At 41.2% G+C, this 7,244-nt stretch overlaps 1 pseudogene; it reads right to left on the bottom strand.

Moving 5' to 3' along the window:
* Positions 1–2,843: 2,843 nt before the first annotated feature.
* LOC115686575 (uncharacterized) lies at positions 2,844–3,820 on the bottom strand (annotated as a pseudogene).
* Between the last annotated feature and the right edge of the window lie 3,424 nt (positions 3,821–7,244).

Here is a 7,244-nt window from a genome sequence, read left to right as displayed (position 1 = left end):
AAGAGACTTCGGGAAAGGGTTGTAATGTTGGTTTGGGTAAAGGCTCAAAAGGCTCAGAAATTTTCAAAAGGGATTCAAAAGTTGGTGATAACCATGACATCATTACCATATCATCCAATCTTTTCGAGGACACTTGACTTTTGAAATCCAATTTGTCTCGAAAGTCCATTAACTAATCATTTCAATACAAGAGCTTCGCTCTTTTCTCTGATGACTTTTGCATTTGCAATGATTTTCTTTTCATGTAGACATTTTGCCTTTGACACTTTTTCCTCACAAAAGAATTCTTCTCTTGATGCTACTTTTTCTCTCTCTTCTTTTTTTTAATGGGCATTGACCTTGCTTTTACTAGGTACACTGCTTTTTCATGCCCCCTAGTTTTCATTTGACTTTTGATTTGTTTTTGAGCTTTTAGGACTTTCGAGATGTTTTTCACATTGTCTCATGAGTATCCATTGTCTTGATAAATCACATGCTTTGTCCCAGTATAGGGAGATAATCACCACTTGGGCTTTAGAAATGAATATTCAGGCTCAACTTGGCTGAACAAAGGGTATGAGTGTTTGGGTAGGGAAATGAATGCTCTTCTTCATTTTGGGATGTTTCGAGCTTCCACAAGGATTCACCTGAAGTTACCACAAAAAGATTGATACCAGTGAGAGCAAAGAAATCTTTCTCATCTTTTCACCAAATGATGTTAACCAAAATCTCCAAATTTGCCCCAATTGTAGGGTGGTTCTTGATAGGGGTATTTTGAGAATTCTTCATATTTAAAGATTCAAATGGGCTTAACTATGATCACCTGTGATGTATAGGATATAAGAAGGAAATGCCTCTTTTCATTTCGATCTGTATACTATTTGCTAATGAATCTCTCGTCCTTAAACAACACGAGTTTCTTTTTTTTGCTCCTTTCAAAGTGTTTACAGGACGTGTTTGGGAATGGTTTGCCTTTCCTCATCTTAAGTGTTTCTCACTTGGCATAATTAACATCTCCTATTCATTTCGTTGAGATCATCATGAATTGATCAATCTCCATAGGGAATTTTGATTCAAAATGAATAATTTGTCAAGCATAAAGGCGATTTTTGGATGAAACGACATTCCAAACTTTTGCGCAAATTTGCTCTTTTAATTCCCACTTCAGCGCTTGTTGTTTCTAAAAAACATCAAAGATTTTTTATGCCATGAAAATTCTCCATTTGACTTCCCCTTGATTTTAGGAAGAAGGATACTTACCTATGGTACGATGACCTGGTAACCCTGTAAAGAATAAGAAGGAATGTGTAAGTTAAAGACCTTTTAAGGATTGAAAAATTGGGAACGATACAACATTACCCCTCGTTTGCATTTGTCCTTCAGATCTTTGATGTTTCCTTTCTTTTGAATTTGCATTCTTAAGTGTTTGACAACTCCTTTCATTTGAATTTGCTTCCTTGTATATTTGGCAACTCCCTTCATCCGCTTTCTTCATCTTGACTTTTCGGCACTGTTTCGATATTTGATGGCATTGTCCCTTGGATGCTTTGCCCCATCTATTGCATGTTTCCTTGGTAGGAGGTGTCGCCTCTGCAGTCAATGTGCGCCTTTGTTTAAGAGAGATGAGACATGTTAGTTCAATCCCAAAATTGAATTGGACTAATTTAGGAACGATACACCCTTTTTATGTTGAATCGAATGACTCCACTTTATCATGCATTATGGGTGAGGGTTATTGTCCTTTCAGTGACATGCCCTGTTTATCACCTTGCAAAAAGGAAATGAAACATGTTATCTCCATTCTCGATTGAACTTAATTTAGGAACGATACATCCTTTTGTGCTAAATTGGATGGTTTTGTCACGATTTGTTGACAGGAGGCGTTGCCCCTATGATCAGATACACTCCCCTTCAATGTCTGTTGCCTCATCATGCTTTCTTGGAAGAAGCTGTTGTTGCTGTGGTCAAACACATTATTTCATCTGCACAACGAGAGATGGCACAAGTCATTTCCATTTTTAGTTGGACTAATTTGGGAACGATATACACCCTTTTCTTTTGGGATGGCGTAATTATGGACTAAGTTGTCCTTCTCATGCAATCCTGTCGATTCCCGGGAATTTGCCTTACATCCACTCTTTTTTGTCCTCACAAATTCTGTACAAGGGGAGGAACGAGTCATTCTTTAAATAAATCGAATTTAACTTGGAACGATTACAACCTTTTACTCGGGGGCACCATTTGATGGCTGATTCTTGCTCGTGTACATCCATGCCTTGAAGGATCATTTCACGAACCACCAATAATCATCTCCATGCTGGATTAAATGCCGAGAAGCTATTTGAAGGCGTAAAAATTGCAGCTACTAATGCTCAGCAATTCCAAATGGATCATAGCTCATTCCTCTTCTTGTCTTTTGACAATATCGTTTGGATAGTCTGCATCCATATATGTGGACCGGTCAAAGAGCTTCCCATGAGTTATAGATGTCACCAACCCAGGAAGTAGCCTTGGTGCCGAGGAATCTTCGCACATTTCTTCTTTTGAGAAGGTTGTCAAATTGATATGAGATTCTCCAAGATGAGAAATTTCTGTGGACTCTGCTCTGAGAACAATAGGGATTACTTGAAGCACAAATTTTAAGAGCATTTCTTCATCCACGTTGACGATTGAAGAAAGAAGTGGATTCACAAATGTGACCCTAAGGTCAAATTTCAAATTTAGGAATGTTCAGATGTCATCCCTCCTCGGTCTCATTTCCCGAAAATGGTGAAGCATAAAGGCTTAGTGGATTCTTGAAATGGAGCTCTTTATGAACACTAGGGTATTATCGTCTATGCCAAGAGCCGCAAGTCCTTCCATCCTTCATCCGTGGGAGACTAGCCTTTTCCATATTTCTTCAAGGCAAGCATGAGAGATCGTGATGATCTCTTACCATTAATCAAATTTGTGATCTCCTTTTTTAAGCTCCCAACCATTGGCTCGAATTCTGGAAATATAATCAAGTAAAGCTGGTCTTCACTTGTGTCGGGGATCCTTATCAGGCTCAATGTCGTGGTGCGTATCAGACCTTCACGCCTGAGAAGCCTTCTTCTAATGTCCACGATTGCTACTAGCGAAAAGTTTCCCCGGTTTACAATGTCCAGAGATACCTCAACAATGAAAATTATTCGTCCAATCTCGTGGTTCTCTGGAGCAACAAAATGAGAAACTTTCTAATGAAACCATCGTGGAATCTCACTCCCAGCGATATTCAAGTTGTCCAAATGCTTTGGAGCAACCTTTTCAATTCTTCTTTTCACTGCTAGGATGCATGCCTTGCAACCAACCAGGAATAAAATGCCTTAGACACTTCATGGAGACCAGGGACATCAACTAAATTGCTGCAATTAGTAAAGTCCAGCTCCATCTAAACCATCCACATTTGTCAAGTCGTACATGCGCTCCAACGCATTACAGTTCACCATATTTGACTCAAGCAAGCTCGCGAGAAGTGGAGGCAAATACAATGAGATAAATCGAGTTTTTTTTTTAGAAGTACAAGGCTCCCTCAAACTGGATGGAAAGCTGGAAAAATCATTACAACCCAAATCCAAATCCTGCAAGGAGGCAGTCCTTTCAAAATTATCGGGGATTCTTCCCAAAAATCCCCAAGCATGAGCACCCATTTCCTAAAGCCTTAGTTGCTTTGAATCCAGAAGCCGCCTCTATTCCAGTTTAAAATCTCAAGGATGCGAGCAGACTTCATCATGCAAATGTTTGCATGAATCAAACGCCAATCCAATGTGTGTTCCAAGAGATTACTTATGGAGTTTGAGAAGACGGACAATATACTTTGAAACTTCAAGAAATTATGTCTTCTAGACCTGCCAACTTCATTGCTAACCCATTGTGAGTAATGATTCTTTTCTTCTGTTATCCGTCTGGCAAGTACAATGAGAATCACTTTGTACTCTCTATAATGCAATTCCTTCAACGCTCATGCCTTGCTGCATGCGCCTCGAGTTCAAAGGGTCCACACTTTGGTTTTGTAGGGAAAGTGAATGCCAATCTCGAACAACCCTTTCATTTTACCTGTTTTCATGAAAGAAAATGGAAAACAAATCAATTGCTGCATGAGAAGTTCTTATTGGAACGATGACATTTTACCATCCCAGAATGTTTTTCTCGAGTCTCCGTGGAAATTCAATCCATATGGGTAAATTGCAGCATCTCCAATTAGACCCAAAGCAAAAAGCTACTTATGACCTTGAATTTGAGTTGCATGATTTACAAAAACATTCAATTGGGTTCACAATCAATGCCCAAAACGCGAAACATGATTCCTACTAAGAACAAAGACGATGACAAAGTACAAAAAAAAAAAAAAAAACTCTTGCATAGAAGAGTGCAATAAACAAATCTCGTCCTAGCTTCTAAGTCCACTTCTTGGCGTGGTCGAGCGAGAAGATTCCAAAAAAGGGCCGTTGCGTATAACCTTCAAAAGGAAGACAATGTCAGTACGTGAATGAAAAAAGTGATCTCTCAATGAAGCCGCCTCTTATAACAAAAGCAAGGCGACGATACGTGCCCCATGGTCCCTATTTGCGAGGATTTGGTATTTCGCTAAGGTTTCGTAGTGAGAGGAGACATTATTAAAAGATCAAATCTTGGCTATCAATCGAACGCCCATTCTATTCCAAAAGTTTCATGCGCAAGATGTGGCATCAAATGTGAAAGACTGATTTGTGATTTCGATTTTTGGAAAGACGATACAATTCTTGTTTTAAGAAAATACACAAAATATGATTTGAATTCCGATTCCGAAATGTGAACATGAAAGAATTCTGTTGAAAATGTGATTTCAATTTTATGCCCCAAAATACAATCTTAACTTGGAAGAATTTCTATGCAAAATGTGATTTTAAGCCCATCATTGAAAATTTAGACAAGATCATTTGTTTTGTAGGGCCAAATCGGAGATGTTTGAGATTCATGCTCCAGGCTCACTATCAAGAGTGATTGCCCGAAATTTTCAATTATAAGCTTAGATCACTTAGGGCATTCGATTGATTTCCACGAATTTCAAAAATGAAAGTTTCAACTAAAAGTGAATAGGTAAAGAGAGAAACCATACTTACAGTGGATGACAAACTTTCAATCACATAAACATGCGAATGTAACGTGTGGCTGATTCCTACTCTAGACGGCTTAACAAAGTGAAGCTAAGAGGGTGATCTTACCGTCACAGTCTCGCGTTGGTATCAGGCCCACTTAACTCCGGCTCAGTCGAAAGGGATATCCTATAGTCACGCGGTTTCGCAGACAAGGATAAACACTTACGACATCAAGAGGGAATTTTTAGGGAAAAGAAAGGCAACCTCTACATCGCAGTCTCGCGTTTGAGGTTGTATCTTTCTTAACACCATCCTAAAGTATCCTATCGCGGCCCGGGTCCGCTAGCATGGTTGTGTGTGCAACAGTGTAGTGCTAAAACATTTAAAGCATGCACAACAGTTTATAAACAAGTGACACTTCAAGAGTTCGAAAAAATAAACATTCATTCCCAGACCCCAAACCTGCAAAACAAGGGGTCAACAATCACTCATATCACCTTATAACTCCCAACTGCAAGAACATTCACATTAGGGGCATAATTGAACAAGATAAACGGCCTAAACCCACTAAGAATTCTATTCAAGTCCCCAGCGGAGTCGCCAAGCTGTCGTGACCTCCCCGAACCGGCGCTCGCCGCCTACGTGGATTGGCTAATGGATTACTAAGTTAAACCTAGTTCGAGCTCTCCCAAGCCCATACCAATTCGCGACTTAGGTTTAAGTTATTAATCATGCAAATCAATTTTATTTAGGAGTCGCCACTAATCAATTTTTGGTGGGTCGATTAGACACCCAAGTGAAGTACGGGAGAAATACTTCACTTCTATGAACCAGAGATTCGATGGGTACGGGGACTTGATTACACTAATTGACCAATTAGTGCCCTTTCGGTACCTAACCTTGTTCAATTACCGCCTAACGTGTTCACACTAATCGGGAGTCTCAAAATTCATTCCTAACCAAGCTAAGAGAAGCAACAATCAATATCTGAACCTAATGTGCATAATTAGCCACATGCGAGATTAAATTGAATGCGCAATTCAAAGTGTGTGAACCAAACAACGTGCGATCAAACATAATTCTAATTACACAATAGGGTAAGAAAAACCAATTCCAAAGTCCAAATAAATTTTTTGATTTTTCGAAATTTTTTTTATTTTTTCGAAATTTTTTTAATTTTTTTTCGAATTGTTTTTATATTTTTTTAAAAAATATATATTTTTAATATTAAAATAATAATATAATATTAAAATAATATAAAAACGGACCCGGGTCGGATCTCCACATCCGACCCGAATCAAGACTGACCCGGGAGCGCTTGCCCGGATCCACAACCGAACCGGGCTCATTTATTGAGCCCGATTCGGCAAAATTTTTTAAAAAAGGGAAAGGTCCCGGCCCGAAATTCTTTTTAAAAGAAAACCAAAAGCCCAGAGCCCAATCAAGAAAATAAAACCCTAAAATCCGAAATAGGCCGGCCCACTACCTATTCCAGCCCATTTAAATAAAACCCTATAATCAAACCCTACCCGGTTTCGACCCGTTCGCCCGACCCGGTTTGCGGCCACCGATCCGAATCGCCGGAAACCCTAGTGCCCGCGACCCGGCTCCCGACCCGACTCGCAGCCGCGTCGCCAACTCGCACCAGCCCCGCGGTGCGAACGCCGGCCGCTCCGAGCCTCGGCCTTCATGGCTGAGGTCATGCTCGGCCACCGCCCACCGCTGCGTTCGCGGCCACCGCCCACCGCCGCGTCCGCGGCCACCGCCCGACGTGACTCGCCCTCGCCGGCCAGTCGGGACGCCGGCTTCTCTGAGCCCCAGCCTCTGCGGCTGGGGTTTCCGATCCAGCGGCCGAGCTCGACATGCCCTGACCTCCACGGTCGGGGCTTTCGGCCGTGTGACCGAGCCCTTGCTCGGCCGCCGCTCGGCTTATGCTCACCTGGCCTACATGGCCGGGTTTCGTCTCTCCATGGTCGGACCCGTGCTCGGAACGAAAACACGAACAACGTCACAACAAGCAAACACAAAGATTGACACAATAGAGGACGCGAAAGATGATGGATCGATCACACCCGAATGCTCTATAAATCTAGAACAAGCTCAAAGAAGTTTCATTCAAGCATTTCATCAAGCAGGTTGGATGCATTGTGAAAAACGAGGGATTCCGGT

The sequence above is a fragment of the Syzygium oleosum genome, unplaced genomic scaffold (genome assembly GCF_021117445.2).
Source record: "Syzygium oleosum isolate NSW1041296 unplaced genomic scaffold, Sole_v2.1 Sole_v2.16, whole genome shotgun sequence".
In the NCBI taxonomy this organism is placed as follows: Eukaryota; Viridiplantae; Streptophyta; class Magnoliopsida; order Myrtales; family Myrtaceae; genus Syzygium; species Syzygium oleosum.
The sequence above is the reverse complement of the archived record's forward strand: the minus strand, read 5'-3'. Positions and strand labels throughout refer to the sequence as shown.